We start from the raw sequence: 21,660 nt of genomic DNA, 5'->3' as shown, positions 1-21,660 counted from the left end.
TTGGCCCACAGCCTATAGTTTGCAGCCTGTTCTTCTTGACATATACCCATTGCCTGGGATTGGCAGCAGAGTAGCAGGCACTATTTAGATTGTTTTCTTTCTCTATTTCTCTATGCAGCTAAACTTACAGAAATGAAATACACAGATGATGCAAGCCTATTATACTGAACATCTGTGTCAGGAGCCATGTGGAGTGCTGAGACATAGGAAGAACAATATCTTGCCCTCACAGGGGTCTTAGATGACTGTGAGCTGTCCATCCAAGGTTCATAGTCCTTCTGCTTTTGTCCTGTAGAGTTGTCTCTGGGGAGCAGCTGCTTGCGGCCTCCTTTGCATCTAGGTGGAACTGTGTGACTATCCTCACCAGTGAAATGTGTGCAGAAGTAACATGAGCCACTCATAGCGAAGATGGTTAAGAAAGAGCTGTGCTCCTCCACACATTTATCCCATTTTCTGGCTGGACTTATACAACTCCAGGGGTCTAAGGAATGACAGAGCCACTAGATAGAAGGAGCTTGGGTCTCTGGATTCCTAAATGGAGGTACCCATCAATCAAGCAGTTGATAAATGTACTTCTATTGTAAACCTCTAAAACTTGGGGGTTTTAATTGTCATGGCCACTAGCAGTACCTTAACTAGAGCAATAGTCCAGCAGAGAGCACAAACTATGAAAACTGTCATCACTTAGGTTAGTGAGAGCTGTATAAACAACGTGCTGGGAGGGTACTGAGGAGGAGTGATGGGAGAGCAACTTCTACCTGAGAATTCATGCAAGATACATGAAGAGTCAGTGAGTCTGGAAGCATCAGCTAATCCATCTTCACAAACGACCCTTTTGACATAATAGGACTCTGAGGTTTGGAGAGGTTAAATGACTTGGGCAAAGTCACTGACCATTGGCAGAGTCAGAACTCCTGACTCAACTCTGGTTCTCTTTTCCCTGCATGACACTGTCTCAAACCCATAATCTGGAAGACTGATGGGATGGGCCAGGGAAGAGTTTGACCAGAAGCTGCATCCTCTGTTCCTCTCCACCAGACAGCTAGCGCCCTGTTTCCAGAGGCAGTCCTACTCAGGGATTCATGAATAAACCAGCTCCTTTCCTTCCTCAGGAGCCAAGCAAATCAGGACACATGAATTTAGGCTGTAGGAAGGGTCTGGTCCACAGGGCGGAGGTGCTCCCTGCAGCGGGACATCCATGCCCATGGCAGAGGCTGACTGACCCACTCACCGTCCGCCAGCAAGACAGGCAGCGTGGGAGTCGGAAGGCAGACAAGAAAATGGAGCACGGCGGGGGCTGGGGTTGGGGGAGAGATTAATGGTTTCTATTTTTTACCACGAAAAAAGATTTTTGACATTAAGTAGAAGAATTTTAATACATCTGCACACACCAAAAAGCCAGTTTCCCTGATGTGGCTCTTCCTGGCATTCTTCCTGGTGAGATAAATGGCCCACACTTCACCTTGCTTTTTCTCTCCCTTGAGCATCTCAAAAGCAGATTTCTTCTTTTCTCCTATTGAAACAACCAGGCCTTGGCTCAAAGGGCTATGAACTACAGGATGAATAAGTACACACACACACACACACACACACACACACACACACACACCCCACTGCACACCACAAACATGCAGCTATCCAGGACACTCTGTTTTTGCCCATTTTAATTATGCTGAAAACAAATCCATCTCCTTTGCACTCATGCAAGTGTACAACATAAGATGTTTTGCAACTTCATATCAGATAAAAACTGGACCTAAACCCACAGGTCTGTTTTAAAGAGCAGCAGAATTTCAACCAGAGCAGATTGAATTAAGGCAAACAGCTTTAAAAATATATTAACTATTTTAATTCTTTCTCCCCATTCCACTTCTCATCCATTTGTATCCACACACACAAACCAGTCTGACTGAATACACTTCAAACCAGCTGGAATACGGGTGGGTAAATTGATGTGACCTTTCTGGCCATAGGTATCATACAACTTTAAAATATACATTTCCTTCAACTAGTAATACTACTTCTATGAATTTATCCCAAGAGAATAATCACACAAGCATGCAGAATTTTTTTTGAAACAGGGTCTCACTCTGTCTCCCAGGCTGGAGTGCAGTGGGGTGATCTCATGAACGTTCAAGTAATGTCCATTCATATAATGTTCATTTTTCTTTTCTATGTTCTCAAATTGTTTTTCATCAAACAAAAATTACTTATACTACAAGAAGTAATAAAATAACTAAAATAAATGAATAAAATGGAGCATAGTGACGCAAAGGAACTTTTGATAACCAAGATGCCAACAGCCGCTGCAGCGTTCGGAGCAGTGGCCTAAATGGACATGGCCGGTTCAAAGTACGCTGCTAACTGACGTTTAAGCCCCCTAGTCCTGTACTTGGGTTGCCAGGGCCCCTTGTCATGAGGCTTCTTTGAGGCTTTATAACATAAATATATATTTTTAAATACAATTATAGTAATTGGAAGACGCTTCTATTCTACTCTTCCCTATATAGGCAGAGAGGGGAATAGGGGCCCTAGAGAGAGGGGCTTGCCTGAGTTTTTGTTGTTGTTGTTGTTGTTGTTGTCGTTTTTAAGCAGAAGCAGCAGAGAGAACAAAGAGTAACCTGCAGTCAGCAGGTCATCTGATGGATGCCCTGGCCATCAGAGAGTGGCCCGGAGCACCGTGGATCCTGGGAAGCCATCCAGGAACTGGCCGGCAAGGAGAGCTCCCAAGTCTGAGTCTCCAGGCTGAGGAGCAAAGGCTGCCTTGGTGGCATTAAAGAAAGGTTGCAAGATTCATCTGTTTAATCAGCGAGCTCCCAGATGATGCTTGGAGTTTGATATGGATCATTCCTGCCTCTCTCAGATCGATCAACAAGTATTGATTGAGTGCCTACTGTTTGCTGGGCTTGACGCTAGGCATTTTGGGAGATGCAGAATGAGTATAGAACAAGGTCTCTGTCCTCTTCAATTAGCACCACAAGCCCATGCGTAGCAAAGTAGAAACTGCCTGAGTGTGAAGATGTGAGCAAAAGAAATGTGGGCGACAGAGCACACTGAGATCAGTGAGGCCAGGAGAACTTCAGACAAAAGAGGTCAGACTTGGAGCTGGATTCAGGAGAAAGGAATATGACTGGTAGAGGAAATATGAATATGTATTACCGTAATGCTGGCTACATTAACAAACACTCTGAAATATCAGTACATTGACACAATAGAAGGTTATTTCTAGCTCACATAAAGGCCTTGTGGCAGTGGGGATGAGAGCCAGGACTCTTCTCCATGTAGTCATTCAGGGTCCCAGGCTGCCCAGAATTCCACTATCTTCAATGCCTGCGTATTGAGGCCAGCCGGAGCCTCAACATCCAGCTAGCAAATGGAGGAAAAGGTGGGCAGGAATCTCATGGGAGGTTTATGTAGTCCGGGCCTGCATATGGCTCACATCACCTCTCCCACATCACATTGGCCTAAAGTCAGTTTATTGTCCTGCCTAGGTGAAAACAGGATGAAAGTGGGGTGCAAACCTTTGGTGGAAGGCTAGCCACAGTAGACAAAAGCCAGAGGCAGGACCCAGCATGGCCAAGTGTGAAGCTGCAGGGAGATGCCCTGTTGGAGACCAAAGTCAAACATGGACAAGGAGAGGTCGGGAGGAAAGAAACAGACTCTAGCAGCAATTCTAAGAGCAAGACCCTACTCAGGCTTCTGATCCCAGACAAATTATAAGTCTGGAAAGTTTAACTCAGGCAGAGGCCTGCATTGACGACCAGCACAGTTGGGTTTGGGGACTTGAATGACTTCAGGGAGGGCCTGTGCTAATACCTAATATGTCATGATGGCCACTTGCAGTGTCTCCAACAGGGCCCAATACCCCTCAGCACTACAGGGTTGGCCAGGAATGCCAAGGAGTTTGCAACCTCTTCTTTCAACATAACTTAGGTTTTAGAGAATGTTCACGTTCCTGATGCCAATCAAAGAATGTTCACTTTCCTGATGCCAATCAAAGAGACACCATGAGAAGCCTAATTGGGACAGAGGGTCTTGGGGGTTCCTTAGATACCCTGTGACAACCTGGTGAGTGGGTTTTTAAGAAGGCTCAAAGCACCCTATCCCTGAAGCTATGGGGGACCTGCCTGTGAATATTAGCTCTAAAAACTCATTGAGATTTAAGTCCCACTGTATCCCAAGGCAAGAGTGGTGATGAGGCGTTATCCTACAGCTCTATGAGTTCCTATGTTTATGTTGTTTTTCAGTGACGGCACTGTGGATAGTGGCTTCAGACAAGTCACCAGACCTCCCCAGGCCTCACATTTCTATAAAACATGTAAGTTTGACACCATGATCTTTAAGGATCTTGTCAGCTGTGGCATTCTGTGGAAGTGAGTTCTTTCCACACAGGAAGCCCACATATGCCTTGAAAAGATCTTAGAAATTTTAGAATTAAAACATAGAAATCAAAATGGGTGGGGAGGGGGTCAGAACTTTAGAGGTTATTAGCCTAGCACTTCCCAAAATGTGTGTTAGGAATATTAGTTCTGTAAACTAGGATGTGTGAGTATGTGGTTTGTCTGTATCTATACCTATATATATATATATATATATACACACACATAAAACATATATCTTTATATGACATATACATACATATCTTTACTGTATTTCTATATATACATACCATATGTGTGTGTATACAGTATATATATGGTGTAAAAGTTGACGTTCATACTCTTATGCCAATATGCCAAGCACTGTGCAGAGTTTTTCATGCATTGGTTCTTTTATTCCTCGCAGCAACCATGTTGTCACCACTATCCCTATTTTACAGCTCAGGAAATTCATGTCTAGAAAGGTTTAGCCCCTGCCCAGGGCCACAATAATTCTAAGTAGAAGGGGAAGATATAAACCCAACCATGTCTGACTCGACTCTGTGCTTTCAGCCATTACACCCTGCTGCTTCCTGAAAGTCTTTGGTCACATCAGTTTGAGAATTGCCGGCTTAACCAAAAGTTAAATGGGTCTCTTTGCTGTAAAGGTTCGCAGAGCCCTGCCTGATTCTCACAGAGTGCACAGGGTGACATGGGGGTTAGGAGCTCAGAATCTGAGGTGAGATTGCATGGCCTGGAAAGCAGCTTCGTCCCTTACTGGCTGTGTGACCTTAGGCACATCGCCTAGCCTCTCTGTACCTCATCTGTAAAATAAGAATAACAACAGCATGTGCTTCATAGTTGCCTGCAAGGGTTAAATAGTTATTATGTTTTGAGATCAAAACCAAGTACTATTTAAGTGATGGCTATTACTAGAGTGGGCAGTGCTGTTGCCTAAATTGATCCTTGAGCCCAGTTCTCACGTGGCATCTCTCGGGGGTGGTGGCATGAACTGGGTCATCCTTCTCACTTAACAGTGAGGAAGCTGAGGTGACAGGCCTGGCTCAGGGTCACATAGGTTGCTAATGCAAGAGCCAGCTGAGCTAGAAGTCTGGTCCCCAGACTCCCAGCCAGTGTTAGCCCCCAAAACCCACCCTGCCTCTCTCTAGCAGATTTAGACATTTTCTGCAAAACTAGTTACAGAATTGTAGCTAAACATAAAATCACACAGTGCTAGCTCCTCCCCCCTCCCCACCCCCGTGCCGCATTTAAAGTGTCTATCTAATGTCCAATGCAGGAACTCGGTTTTACTCAGAACAAAAGCGACGTGGAATAAAGTCCTCTGCAGTGGCTGCTGTGTCCCCAGAGGGTGGTCTCTCTGACAGTCTCACTACTCCGGCCTTTGAGCTGCCTAAGGCAAAATGACACTATCCACCAGGAGCACTGGGCATTTGCAGCCACTGACATCCCGACATCTTGCAGCTGGGGCAGCTGTCTCTGTCGTAGCTCCGCCCAGAGCACGCCCTGGGAGCTGGGTCTGCTCACCCCACAGAAAGGGAGAGAAAGAAGGAAGGAGGAAAGTAATCCCTCTTGGGATCTACGGGGGAAGCATTTTAGAAAATAGAAAGGATTAAATGTGACAATGATCATAAATTAAAAGTAAAATCAGATAGGGTTTAGGATGAAAATCATCCTATTAGGATGACATCCCTTCGGTTTTTATGATTTCTTTGTGATGCTCTATGTATCTCACTGCTCTGGTTTGTGCAACAGGAATGTGTAGGGTGTGTGTGTGTGTCTGTGTGTGTGGAGAGAGAGAGGGAGACAAAGAGTGAAAGCAAGAAGGGGAGTGCAACGGAGAGCTGGAGAGAAGCCTTTGAGCTTCAGGGTTCCGTTCTGTCATTCTTTCTCCAGCCAAGGCATTGTTTTGTTTCACCTGCTCCCAGTGGTTTAGTTATGTCTGCCTGTCTGTTTAAAAGGTCTGAAATAAGCACCCAACTTGCTATCCTTTCTTCATCTTGACTGTACATGAGAGGGCTCATAAGTTCAGGTAAAATATGCTCCTTTTTGCACTCTAGATAAAAAATATCTTCCTTCCTAGGTTATTGATTACTATTGATTACTTATAAGGTTCTGAGTACAGTGAGAATCTCCGTGGACCAGTGCTCCAGTGTACATCACTGCCTCTTAAAGGCAGAAGACTCTGAGCTCACTGCCTACTGAACGGTCTACAGCTCACTGCCTACAGCAACGGTCTACAGGCATTGGCTTGGTTAAGAGACTCAAGTTAATGGATTTCACCCATAAAGTCTGTGAGGTCTCCTTGCCTGGTCTTGTCCACTTCTGGGCAGCAGACACATGAGAGAGGTCTTTGAGCTGCTGAGAAGGAAATATCGCTCTCAGGCCTGCCCGCCAAATAATCACAGCCCGTGACCATTCAGCCTTTACAGTGGATGCTGCATACCTACAAACTGATGCAATTAAGTAAGAGTTTGCTGGGATCCTTCACTTGGGCTCAAATAAAGTAGTTTACCTTTTATACTAACCAAAAAAGATACTAAATAGGTACATTCTATTCATTGCTTTCAAAATATCCAGGAATTTCTGACTGAATGAAATCATATTACTGTTATCCCTCTTTTGATGACTTAGTGCTATGTGTAGATTCAGGCAGAGTCTGTACATGGCATAGAGATGAGAAAAATGGGAAAATGCCAAGAATGTCTGACCTTGTCCAATGCAACTCTGTACATCTGTTATTATTCATCTCTCCCAAGAGATGTTTTAGGATCAGCAACACCTACTGTGCAGGTGGTCACAACTGAAACAGCTCAGGGGCAGTCATTTACTCAACAAGAGTTCATTGAGGACTTACTATATGCTAGATATTGTGCTAGATACCAAATACCCAGCTACCAAAAAGAAGGATAGAGTCCCTGTCTTCCGGAGTTCTCATTGAAGATTTTGGGAAGTGGGACCATAACATCCCTTTCCCTGGTTAGGCAGGTGAGGATATAGAGATCCAGAGAGAAAGGTGAGGATACTGACTCAGGTTGCCTGAAGCTACCTGCATTGAGTTCCTGAGCTAGACCTGAAACCCAGGTCTACCAGCACTAGGCTAGGCCCTGACGCAGCATGCTGCATGTCACCTCGCATTGAAGAAAATGACCCCAGTTGACTTCCCTGTGCCTGTGGCAAGCGGCTGGTCAGAGGGCCATGACAATGGGGATCCAAAGGAAAGTCACATTTCAAAATTATGATGTTGCCGTGGCTTCTGCTTTTTGTGTGCTACATGAACATGCAAAGTTATCACCAGCTTCCAAAGGGCAGCTGCTGAGGGCTGTTGATTACAAATAGCAATTTAAAAGGCAAAAAGGTCCTGAAAATATTTATAGAAATTGCTTAAGAAAAGTATCTTTTCTAGATGAGAAGAGACCGGCTCTTTTCAGATCCCAAGGAGCTTACAGACAGAGTAAAGAGTGAATTGACCTGCGGTGGGGCTCAGGGTGGAACTCAGCATGGAAATCACTCGCATCGAATTTCTAGGCCTCCAGACCATCAGTGTCCCCCGCAACTGAGATCTGGAAACTAAAGAGCCACAGAGGTGCAGCACAAGAAGAGAATAAATAATGATGCAAGCTATTATTTGTTAAGCACCTTCTGTATGCTTGGAGTTTCATTACATCAACATGTCCTTAAATTTCATCACAACCCTGCGAGGTGTGTATTAGTTACCCAGCCATTAAGTGGTGGGATGTGGCTGTGCACCTGATGCTAATGACCATTCTTTATCCACTGCACAGCAATAATATGGAGAAGTTTTCCTGGGAAAGAGTGATGGGAACAAGGAAGGGGGCAGAATTAAAGGAAGGGGAAAGAGAGAAGGCTCAGATTAAGAATTAGCAATATTTAATGAGCACATGCAACACATAAGCATTCTGCCAGGCATCTGCTACAAGGACATCAGGTAAACGAGTACCTCTTGCCATCCCCAACCAGGTTGTAGGCCCAGTATTCACCCATTGCCAACCCAGGAACTATGGCAACATACATGACTGCTCCATGTTCCTCATCCTCCACTTCCTGTGACTCCCATTTATCCTTCTGTGTGCGATCTATCTGCTCTGCTCATTTATAGAATGAAGATAGTCAGGTGCCTACTTCATTCATGCAATTATGTATAGATAGCAATTAACACAGCAAGTTCTCAGTAAATGTTAGTAGCCATCATTACACTTTCTTTACTAGTATGTTGAAATAATAGTGAAACTGACACCTGAGTCTTCCAAGAATAAGATCAAATGCAAGGAGACCTAGGGGTGGGTTTGAGGCCAATTGGTCTACCCTCTTTTGGTAAATACACTTTGTGATTCCAAGTATGTGCATTTTTCCCATGTAGAATTCCATTCTCCTATCTTTTCAGCTCTTTTAATTTCTTCAAGACCTAAGTGACACGCAAGCATTCAAGAAATGGACATCCAGACAGCGTATCTTTTAGAGCAGCATTGTCCAGTACAAATATAATGTGAGCCACATATGTAATTTTAAATTTTATGGTAGCCACATTAAAAAGAATAATAATTATTACTTAAAAATTTTATTTAACCTCACATTTCCAAAAATTATCATGTTAACATGTAATCAATATCAAAATTACTAATGAGGTATTTTACATTATTTTGTTTGTGTAAGTCCTCAATATCTGGTGGTTATTTTATACCCCGACAGCACATCTCAATTTGCACTAGCCACATTTCAGTGCTCATAGCCACATTTGTTTAGTGGCTACCATTTTGGACATTATACCTTTAGAGAAAACTGACACTACTCCTTTAAATATCATAACATCTCCTGCATTAATTGTGGGTGTGAGGGTAGATCATTAGAGTAGCAGGTGGGCCTGCTGGTTTCTCTGCCCCCAGGGAATGTGTAAAGAAGGAGCCTGTCCATGGCCAAAGCAAATCATACAAACCCATCTAAGGCCCTGCTGATAATACATTCATAGAGTTTCACACCCCAGCACACAAACAGGCTCTGGCTAAATAGGCTTTTCAAAATACTTTCAGATCCGTAACCACTCCTCCCCAAAACCAGCTTCACAGAGACAATACCTCTGCATCCCACCACACCCTTTGAAAATGAGCACCAAAAGCACCCACTTTCTCTAACTTCCTGATAAGGACACAGATTTGAATAATTTCTTCATTCTTTGCAGGTTTCCTGGGCACCCACTGTACTCTGAGCATCATGCTAGACGAATAAGGCATGGCTTCTGGCCTCAAAGCTTCAATAGGGAACACAAATAATATTAAGAAAAGCCTTTTGGTCTCTTTTGGAATTCTAATCAGAATGATCATGAATGTGTGCTAGAATGGGAACTTTTATGGCTGCCTGGCCTGAGAACTTGCTTCTACTCTTAGTTTTGGTTTTCTTTGTTCGTTTTCTGTATACTTCCTCTCCTCCAGGGTACCTAAGTCAGCTGCCCTTCACTCGTTACCACCAGGAAAGTACCAAGTCATTCACAAGGGATACACTCCCAGGACCAAAATACCTCCCATTATGTACCCTCTCCAACACTGGGTGGTGGTCAAATTTCAACATGAGATTTGGAGGAGTCAAACACACCAAACTATAGCACCTGTCTTCATGAGTCAGTTACGATCATCATCCATTTTACTGTTTCTTTTGTGGACGCTTTCATGAGTCTTCTGGGAGATCCTTCTGGATAGAAGGAAAATTTAAAGGCAAGCAGAGCTCTTGATTATTCTCAACGTCTTACAGGTAACTGACCACAGTTGTCTCAAGGCTCATCCTCATGAAGGAAAAGGGTCAGAGGCAGCGCTAGGGAAGCATCCCTTCTCCAGATTAACTGGGTGGCCATGGCTTTGTGTAGGTTCCCCAGGGCCACTCAGATAGCCTGGAGAAGGGATGCTTTTCTAGCTCTACCTCTGACCCATTTCCTTCATAAGGACCATCACGCTCCAGTGGACAGGGGCATGAAACTGGGGAATACAATTTGGCTTCAGATAAACTTTGTTTCAAATCCCTACCACCACTTCCCTATGATGCAAGCTTGAGAAACTTATTTTCCTCCATGCATCTCGATTTTGTTTCTTATAAAAGTTTTCTTAACTTTTATTAAATGGTTTAGTTCTTGCCATTCCTCATAACCTACCCTGAGGTCTTCTAAATTTGTATCTTAGCATGAATAAATATCAGATGTTTTCCTGAGAGGAGGGCTTTAGGAGGGACACCACCAGGGACTGGAGGGGAAGGTGGGCAGAGTGGAGGGGCAGCGGGCCACTAAAGAGGGAGAGGGGGGAGGGAGCAAAGGACTCTCCCATATACTACACAGTTTGTTCAGTCTGGGGACCTACATTTCCAATCATCTACTGCTAGTCTTCTCCCTCTAGATATCCTGCAAGTTTACCAAAGTTGATTAAATTAATTACACCTCCCAACACGCTTCAGCACTGCACTCACCAGGCTTCAAACCTGACCTTCCTCCTATACTCCTACCTTGGTTAATATTGCCAGCACACAACCAGCCACCCAAGTAGGAAACCATCTTCCAATCAACTCTTCATATCCAGGTGGCCATCATGCCATCATGGGTCTCCAGTAAAAGTGTATCTTGGATTTAGTCCCTCTTTCTGTTTCATTCTTTATACATGAGGAGACTCAGGAGGCTCAAAATCATACCTACCTATATACTGACAGCTATCTCAAATGCCTCCAGTAGGATTTTGTTCCTTTTAGCATCAAATGCAAATACCCATAAAAGACAGTGAGAATACTGGGTCCCTGGAGTAGACAAAATACCTTATTGAAGAAAAAGGCCACAAACACTAGCTTCTTCATGATACTATCTCCAGATGACCTTAAAGAGATCCAATAGCTCCAAAATCATGAATTTTGGAGGCTCTGATGCAACCATCTCCACATTTTCAAATCAAAGAAGAAGAAGAAATCTATCCAACCTCTATCTATCAATCTTTTTTCATTCACTCATGCATCCATCCATACATCATAACAGGTGATGAACAATGGGCACAAGCCACCATCTCTGCAATCATAAAAACTATTCAGAATTACAGAAATAGAGAGAGATATAGAGATCATTACATTTCTTTATATTTTACATGTATAGGCTGCTTTTCACTTATTGGAAGTCTTCTGTGTATTGAGTGCTATCATAAGCATTGAGGATACAATGATGACTATACGTAGCCTTGGTCTTTGCTGCTGTGGAGCTACTCAGAGGGATGGGGCAGAAAATCAGGACATGGCTGAAGCTGCCCTTAACTCACACTTTCCATTCCTCTCTTCTGATACTAGTTTTCTCAGTTTTGAGATAAGGTAGGGGAGTGAAGGAAATAAAATGCCATTGGAGTATTTAAATAGAGCAACGATGTTAAAATGAAGATTGATCACTAGCACAGGTGGAACAGTTCACTCCTGTCTCAACACACTTTTCAATCCACCTCTACTCAGTGCTAAGAGTCCCAAAACAGAACAAGAGGGGAAGGCTCCTGGGGTAAATGGTATTAGGACAGGGAAGAAAGGAGGCTTGACTCAATGACTCTGTTTTTCCCCACAGGGCTATGTTGAGATGCAACTGGGAACGACAAACAAGTTCAAAGAGAATCAGGAGAGAAGGCCCCTCTGCATCAGAGCAATTAGAACAAGTGGCTGGCCCCTTGTAGCACCTGATGGGATTCTGGTATACCCCCACCCATGCTTTTGACAAGGGAATTCTATCTTTCTCCTAAAAAGTGATGTTTACCAAGGGATTCACACATATCGGTCATTCCATGCCCCATTGTGCTTGGATTTTGCTCTCCAACCTTGTCCCAGGGGAGGCCTGGACCCTGTAGGGCAACACCACACAGCTCCTGGGAAAGTGAGAAATCCAGCTGTCTCCAAGGACCACATGACTCAAACAGCTATTTTGCTGGATCACTGTACTAAGCAGTGTGGGAGATAAATCCAAATAGAAGCCTACTGGCTCAGCCCCAGTGTGATGGCCTCAAGGCAAAGCATAAAGTTTTTTCCTCTAGCCAAATATAGTCATGTGTCACTTCACAACTGGAGTATGCTCAAAGAAATGCATCACTAAGTGATTTCATCATTGTGTGGACATCATAGAGTGTACTTACACAAACCTAGAAAATATAGCCTCTTACACGCCTAAGCTATACAGTATTATGTATTGCTTTAAGGCTGCAAACCTGTACAGTATGTGACTTTACTGAATGCTATAGCCAATTGTAACACAGTGTTAAGTATTGGTATATCTAAATATATCTAAACATAGAAAAGGTTCAATAAAAATATGGTGTAAAAGATAATAAATGGTACACCTGTATAGAGCACTTGCCAGGGATGGAGCTTGCAGGACTGGAAGTTGCTCTGCGTGAGTCCATGAGTGACTGGTGAGTGAACACGAGACCCTGAACATTACTGTTCACTACTGTAGACTTTATAAACACCATACACTCAGACTACATTAAACTTATTTAAAAATATTTATCTTTCCTCAATTCCAAATTACTCTTAGCATACTTCAGCTGTTTTACTTTATAAACTTTTGAATTTTTAGCTTTTTTATTCTTTTGTGGTAACACTTAGTTTAAAACACAATATATTGTAGAGCTGTACAAAAATACTTTCTTTACATCTTTATTCTAGAAGATTTTTTTCTATGTTTAAATCCTTTATTTTTAACTTTTTAAACTTTTTTTGTTAAAAACGAAGACACAAACACACACATCAGCCTAGGTCTACACAGGGTCAGGATGATGAAGATGGCATAGGTGATAGGAATTTTTCAGCTTTGTTTTAGTCTTATGGGACCACTATATATGCAGTCCATTGTTGACCAAAATGTCATTATATGGTGCATAACTGTATTAAACTCTTAGCGGACCTTCAACTCTGCAGAAGATTACTCAACAGACTAACACTTAATTGAAGCTTTGTTGTTTTTAATTTAGTTTGACTTTAGACACATGGTTCAACTTGGCGTTGGGTCTGGGATTTACCGGTGCCTCTCATTCATTTCATCATGTTGATTACCACTGACTTTTCCCAAATTCTGTTCTCCATAGTAATATGTGGCTCTACTATGGTTCTCCCACTTCCTTTGATGACATACTAATATTGAAGGGGAAATGGAAGCCCTAGTTCTGAATGTTATGATCCATGATTGCCCCTCTGTCATATCCAGGGCTGGTAGGCTATGAAGATGGGCCGGGGGGGATGTTGTCAGCAATCAGGGGTAGGCATGGCAAGGACTGTGGAAACAGACCTGGTTGAGGATCTGCCTCCAGGATATAAGTGGGTCAGCCAATGGCCAGGAGGCAAGAAGCATGACCAAGTCGTCTTCTTGCAGGTCTGAGAAGGCTCAATCTGGTCAGTGGAGGCTGTTGACAGAGCTGAAACCACAAGGAGATTAAATGAGATTGAGTACAAGGTTATAGGCTCAATATGGAACAGGAGATTCAGGCAGGGGAACTAAGGCAGAGTCCAGGGGTTTGGGGTAGGTTAATATGGGAAAGAAGGGGGCAAAACTGTTTATTTTGTGAGATCTGTTCTATCCTTGGCAGCTAACCTAATTCTGGTCCCCTGGGCTGATGTGCCAGGTCTGCCTCAGTCAGGGTTATCTGTTGTCTGGATCAGGGCTGAGCACATGGACAGCAATGGCTCTTGCACAGAAGTGCGATGGAAGAAATGGCTAATAGCAGCAATTTGGGGAGCCAATTATGTGAGCATCAGACCTTCCCCAGATACCCCCACCTCACTGGTGGTGAGGAGCTCCCCATATGTTGCCAGGGGAGTCTGGCTGGGACTCTAATAGTGAATGTCCTTTATTACCTGCAGTTTGTCAGGGAAGGAACAGGCAGGAATAGACCAAGGTTCCTATAAAGCTACAAATACATCATCTCAAAGACTGACCCATTAAATGACTGTAGCTTCTAACATCTTAGTCTAATTCAGTTTCTCACATTAACAGCTTACTCTCATCAAGTCCCCAAAAAGAATGGAAGCCAGGACAGATGAGTTTGATAAAGATGGCAATGGTTCTCAGCCCTGGTGAGACATTAGAAATCACGTGCCCCAGTCCCAAAGTTCTGAATTAATTGATCTTGGCAGGGGGACCCAGTATATATTTTTAAAGTCTCCTGGGCAATTCTAATGTGTAATTGGAGTAGCAACCCTCTGATTTAGGGCACTGTGCACTTCCAGGGGGAGGGAGGAAGTATGGAACAAAGGAGCCCAGAGTGAAAGGAGGTCATGGGAGACTAGGAAAGCTTCCTCCCATCCAAAGAGTTTGCCCAGTGTCTGTCCTGCTTTTGGGTCCTTAGGCCACTTCTAAATCTTTTCACTTCTAATTATTTCCCAGCAAACCCCGTCTCCTTCCCCAACTCAAAGCAGACTGCTATAAAGGAAAAAGGAGTGGAGTAGACTAATGTCTCTTTGTTAAGAAAGTTCCACAAGCATTGTTTTACTGCTTTATTTGGAGTCTGATTTTTTAATAAGACCGGGCAAAAATGGGCATTAGTATTCGTATTAATCCATTTTCATGCTGCTGATAAAAACATACTCAAGATGGGCCAATGTACAAAAGAAAGAGGTTTAATGGACTCACAGTTCCACATGGATGGGAAGGCCTCCCAATCATTGTGGAAGGTGAAAGGCACATCTCACATGGCAGCAGACAACAGAAGAGAACTTGTGCAGGGAAATTCCCCTTTATAAAACCATCAGATCTTGTGAGACTTAGTCACTATCATGAGAATAGCATGGAAAAGGCCCACCCCCATTATTCAATTACCCTCCACTGGGTCCCTCCCACAACATGAGAATCATGGGAGCTACAATTCAAGATAAGATTTGGGCAGGGACACAGCTAACCCATATCAATATTCCACACATCCACAGATATGGATCCACACATCCATATCAATGTTCCATACATCCACAGAGGTAACCCTGGTATTCAAGGAAAAACAGCACATAGCAACAGACCATTCACATTAGGATTACATTTGGTGCTTTTTCCCCCCCAACAGTGTTTTTGTAATTGAAATCATCAAATGGGAGCATTAAAAGGACCCTTCAAGGCCATCTGGTTCATCAGCCCATGCACCCCATGAGGAATCAGCAGGGCTGCATTCAGGAGACATGAATTTACCTTTACCCCAACCTGAGTTTCAGTCCCAGCTTGGCCACTTGCTAGCTGAGCCACCTTGGGCATGTAACTTATGTTAAGGTCCCTCAGTTTACTTGTCCATAAAATGGGACTCATGATACCTGCCTCCACAATGCCACAGAGTGGTCGTGAAGAAAATGAGTCAATGACAAATATTAGTCCACTTCCCTTACTAGAATTTTGAATATTGAATGCGATATTTGATCCTCCAACCATCACCACACACAAAAGCATTTTAGCACCATCAGTTTCTGTCATTAGCATTTGGGATGTTCTGTGGTATCAACCTCATTTGATGAAGTTGACTAATGGGCTACCTAGGTAGAAGCAGAAAATATCTTCTCCTAGCATTTTGCCACAGTGCCAGGAAATTCATCATTATTGCTATGCCTTAACTAGAAAGCAGTATGGTTAATAAAAAAAAAAAAAAAAAAAAGGAAGGGGACCCACACTCGGAGTCAAAAAATTAGGTTCTGATTCCAGTTCCACAAATGTGTAGCTGTGTGATCTTGGGCAAACAACTTAAACTTTCTGAGTCTCAGTTTTCTCATCTAAAGATAAGGATGATAAAACTTGCTCTGCCCACCTAGATATGATGAGGGCCAAATGAAATTGTATATGGCAGTAGTTCCCAATCAGTAGCAATTCTGCCTCCACCCGACCCGAGGTACATTCGGCAATATCTGGAGACACTTTTGATTGTCACAACTAGTGTGGAGAAGGAAGGGATGCTGCTAAATAAACATCCTGTGTTGCAGAGGACAGCCTCCCACAGCAAGGAGTTATCCTTTCCAAACTGTCAATAGCCCTGTGGTTGAGAAAGGGCTTTGTAACTTTGAGAGGCTCAGGTGTCATTCTTAAACGACAAGTACCTATGAGGAGATTCAACGTGGCATTCAGAGTCATTGCCACCTTCGTTCAGCTAATTTCTCAGACCCCTTTCCTACAGGACACAGAACTAAGTGGAGGGCACACCCCTCTAGGAAGTCTTGCTTAGAGCAAGAGTGCAGGGCTTAGCAGGCTGGCCCCTATGGAGGGCAGGTCTCCCGCCAGCCAGGGACACTTAGAACAACCCAAGACAACAAGGGCTGTGAGCACAGGGTGGTTAACCCAGCATCTTCATGTAGGTTTTTCAAAGATGCCTCAAACCCAACATGACTCATATCAAATTCATGTTCATCCCACACTCACTCCTTCTCCATGGTTCTCTGCATCAGCAAATGCTACCACCCTTCATTCATGAGTTTGCTCAGGCCAGAAATCCAAGTATCTATGGATTCCATCCACTTCTCTACATCACCTACTCTCTCTGTCTCTCTCTCTCTCTCTCTCTCTCTCTCTCTCTCTCACACACACACACACACACACACACACACACACACACACACACACACACACACACGCTGCTTAAAAGCCATCCAAATGCTTTTCGGATAAAGACCAAAATTTTTAACACAGCCTGGCCCCTGGCCTGACTCTCCAACTTTATTTCTCAGCATTCTCCTCACCCCTGGTGCTAGCCAATCAGTTGTGGCTTATTTTAGCTCCTTGAAACCACCATGCCACAGGGCCTTTGCACATTCTTACCTAAATCTTAGACACTCTCCCATTTTCTTCCCCCAATTAACTCCTACGCTTCCTGCAGATTTCAGCTTCCAGCTTCAGCTTCCAGTCATTACATTTTTAGGGAACTGTTTTCTGACCTCCTTGACAAGCCAGTTCCCTCTGTTAACCCTCTTATGACCCCACCACCTCTCCTCCATAACCCCTACCCTGCTGGTAGTTTACATTTGTAAAAGTCTTGGATCAAAGTGCATCTCCCTCACTAAAGAAAACATTCCACTAGATTTGCTAACGATCATATTCACCACATAGCACACAGTGCCTGCCACATAGCAAGAAATGTATAAATATTTGTTGAATACGTGAATATGGATACCAAAGACAAATTTGAGGCCAAATATAAACAAACAAACAAAAGGCAGAAAAAACAGTCTTAGGTTCATTTTAATTTTTGAACCTCTTTTGTGCCAAGACTAGCTTTTGGCCTAATGGAATATTTTTATGTTAAAGTGTCTGAAATGCTGTCTGATGCTTCTGAGCACACTTAGGCAAACATGTCTGGTACAAAGAGAGATTATCAGGCAATCTGCTTTCCCCAGCACCAAGTCCTGTTCTCCTTGGGCACATCCCAGCAGCTGCTGTATCCACACACAGTCCTTCTCAATGATCTTTTTCTCCCGGCCCTTATCGAGGCAGCTTCAAGCTAGGAACAATGTTCCCACTCAGCTATCAGGCTGATCCTACATGGGGGTCCTTTTTAGGAGATTCTCCTTAAAGTTATCTGACGGACCTGTGCTTTCCTCATCTGTGAAATCCATAACTAGCAACAAAGCAGGAACCAGCCTCTGCCCACCAAGGCCCACGGGGGTGGCTCTGCAGGTGAGGGGATGATTCTTCCATCTCCCGTGTGGTGGAGCCCACAAAGGGAGTCTAGGCTTTCTCTCTGCATTCTACTCCAAAGGGCAGTTCTCAGATATAGCAACTGTGAGTGATATATTTTCCTGGAAAAATACTGAGCTGCTGTTCAAATGAGATTTAAGCCAACATGAAAGATGGAATGTGCTATTTTTTTCTTTCCTAAGGTCCTCGATGTCACATCCAGCAAAAGCAGGTTGCCCATATCATGGCAATTATTGTCGAAGCTCTTATTTTGAACAAAAGGAAATTTTGTGTGTGTGTGTGTGTGTGTGTGTGTGTGTGTGTGTGAGAGAGAGAGAGAGAGAGAGAGAGAGAGAGAGAGAGAGAGAGAGAGAGATTGACCTGGGGAAGGAGAGGCAAGGAGGGAGAAAGGAAGTAGAAAGAAGAGGCAGACAGCAGAGAGAGAAAGAGGAATGATGAAGGGAAAGAAAAAGGAGTTCATTCCAGGGAATATTTTTTTATTAAATTCCAACACAAGGAAGCTCTGTGTACATGGGCTCCCCGTTTTCTCCTTCTGAAGCCTGAAGGCAAACCAGGATGCTGTGTCAATTACAGAAAAAAATCAATGAAGATACTGTTCAGGAGTCCTTTTCACCATTCAGTGCGGATGGTATCCTTCACTTTCTAGCACTGATTCATTTACTTTCAGCCTCTCTGGGGGCTGCTGACATATTGCTATCTCTGAAGAATCTGAAGCAAAATCACCTTTGTTTCCTACTGCAACTTGTTCCTCCGTGCAGTTCGTTAGAGGAGCTACCACATGACCTCCCTCGGATTGCAGGACTGAAGGGTAAGACCTTGCTGGGCTTGCCATGGGCTTTGGTGCCTCCCTCCATCAACCTGCCATCTCCCACTGAGGCACCCAGGGCCCAGTAAGGCCTCCAGCCTGTAGGCTAAGAGCCTCATGAATTTTCAAACCCTGTTTCCTCTACTGTGTCTATCTGGACTCTAAAACAAATTCCTGCTGCAGTACTAGTACCCTCCTACCTCAATAGCATTGTAGAAGGCATCTTCTAGAGAAATAAAACCTATTCCAAAGCAATGGCATTGATGAAGGAAGCCCAGGCATTAAGACACAGAACATCACTGAAGCAGGCCCTGGAAGTGAGATATGGAGCCATCTGCACAACTGGATTTCCACTATGACAGCGCCATTCATTTGAGTTAAGTAATGCCCTTCTCTTTTGGTCCCATTTTAGGTTTAGAACATTTCTAGAGAGGTTAAGCCTTCAGTCCTTGTATTAGTTTCTTATTGCTGCTGTCACAAATTATCACAGACTTACAGCTTAAAACAACACACTTATTTTCTCTTACAGTTCTAGATTTCAGAAGTCCAAAATGGGTCAGCAGGACTGCATTCTTTCTGGAGGCTCTAGGAAAGGATTCATTTCCCTGCTTTTTCTAGCTGCTAGAGGCTGCCTGCATTCCTTGACTCATGAACTTCCCTCTCCATTTTGAAGGCCAGCACATAGCATCTTCCCACATAGTGCTCTCTCTCTCTTGCTCTCTCTTTCTCTGTTATCACATCACCTTTTCTGGCTCTGTTTCCTTTGTCACTACCTTCTCTATCTTTACCTTCTTATGAGGACCATGTGATTACATCAGGCCCATCCAGATAATCCAGGATAATTTCCCCATCTCAAAATCCTTCAATTAGTCATACCCACAAAATCCTTTCTGCCTGTAAGGTAGTCTGTTCACAAGTTCTAGGAGTTAAGACATGGACATTTGGGGAAGGCATTATTCTGTCTGCTACACTCCCCACCTTTTTAGTATAAGCAAATAAGGTCACCCAATTTCTTCCCAGTTGGTGATAGAGATCAGTGGAGAGACCCAGGAGCGGGCTAACAGGGGAATGAATGGTGTGCACTAAAAAAGGGGGCAAAGAGCACAGAGTTGAGAGGTAGAGGTGGAATAGCATTGATTTCATTGATTTTTTTCTTGACTTTATGAGTCGTGTAGAAGGATTGTCAGCTAAAATGGTGCTATAAATTTATGGTGTGCGTTCTCCCCACCTCACCTCTACTCAAACACAATGATGACAGAAAAAGCGAAATCTGATTTAAAAAATTTAAAAGACGCAAAACATCCCCACAGACCAGGAACAACAACAACAACAAAAAAACAGAAACATGGTTGAAGCACCAGGCTTGATGGGCCTCGAGTTCAAAAGGATGTACTTGTTACCGAGCAACCAATGGGCTGACGGCTGCCTGATGTGAAGCCAATACCTTGGCATCAGCTTTTCAGCAAAGAAAAGCTTTATTGCAAGTCAACTGGCAGTGAACAGGAGGAAATGGTCAAATCTGTCTCCCTGAGCTGGGAGCTGGGTCGGGTATTACAAGCATAGCACAATGAGGTGTGACCTGATTGGGTCTTATAATAAGATGATGCCAGGGCTCCATCTGATTGGATCCTGAATCCTGTCATTCAGGGTCTCCTTAATTCAGTTCTTGCGCCTCCATCTTAGTACTTAGATTCTGCCCATGGTTGCATACTTGGTTCATCTGCTCATGTTCCAATTACATGAGCTTCAACCTGGAGGTCCATGGCAACTGCAAAACAATTCACAACTTAGTCACATAAACGTTTAACTAAATCGGTCTGGTGTGGCTACATACTCAGTCAACTGAGAGGGTAGTCTCTGTGGAGTTAAAGGGGCCCAAAGTTCCACAAGGTGAGGCTGACACTGAAACCAGAGATGGGCTGGATGTTCCCTGCTTGTGAAAGGGATAACAAAAAGTTTTCCAGACACTCCTGCCAGGTGCTGATGCTGAGTTGAAGCTGTGCACACCTAGGGAGGCAGAGAGAAGCAGGCACAGCTTCCTAACCAGGACCTGGGCCAAGCCACCCACTGTCTCGGTGAACATTTTTGAGATATTGGCAATATTACTATGGGCTGGGATTCTCAAGCCAACAATTATTTAGTTCTGATAGGGTGTTCCAAAGGGCCAAACTGCTAGACAGAACAATCATTCTGGTTATTACTGTTGCATAGCAAATCACCCAACAATTCTGTAGGGTAAAACAAGTCATTTTACTTTATTAATGGATTATGTAGCTTAGGAATGCAGACAGGGCACAGCAAAGATGTCTAGAGCCTCTGTTGGAGGTGGCTCAATGGCTGCAGGCACCACCTGGAGGCACCTTTGTTCACATATCTGGAGGTTCATGCTGGCTGTAGTTTGGGACGTTAGCTGAGCTGTTGGTTGCCCTCTACATGTGTTCTCTCTGTGAGGGCTATTTTGGCCTTCCTGATAGCATGGTTGCTGTGTTCCAAAAGTGAGAGTGAGCATCCCAAGAGAGCAATGTGGAAGTGCATGGCATTTCTTTTTTTTTTTTTTTTTTTTTTTTTTTTTTTTTTTTTGAGGCGGAGTCTCACTTTGTTGCCCAGGCTAGAGTGCAGCAGCACAATCTCGGCTCACTGCACGTCTGGGTTTCAAGTGATTCTCCTGCCTCAGCCTCCTGAGTAGCTTGCATTATAGGCACCTGCCACCATGCCCGGCTAAATTTTGTATTTTTAGTAGAGATGGGGTTTCACCATGTTGGTCAGGCTGGTCTTGAACTTCTGACCTCAAGTGATCCATTGGCCTCGGCCTCCCAAAG

This window comes from Macaca fascicularis, chromosome 18 (assembly GCF_037993035.2).
Source record: "Macaca fascicularis isolate 582-1 chromosome 18, T2T-MFA8v1.1".
Taxonomy (NCBI): domain Eukaryota; kingdom Metazoa; phylum Chordata; class Mammalia; order Primates; family Cercopithecidae; genus Macaca; species Macaca fascicularis.
This window is presented reverse-complemented; position numbering follows the sequence as displayed.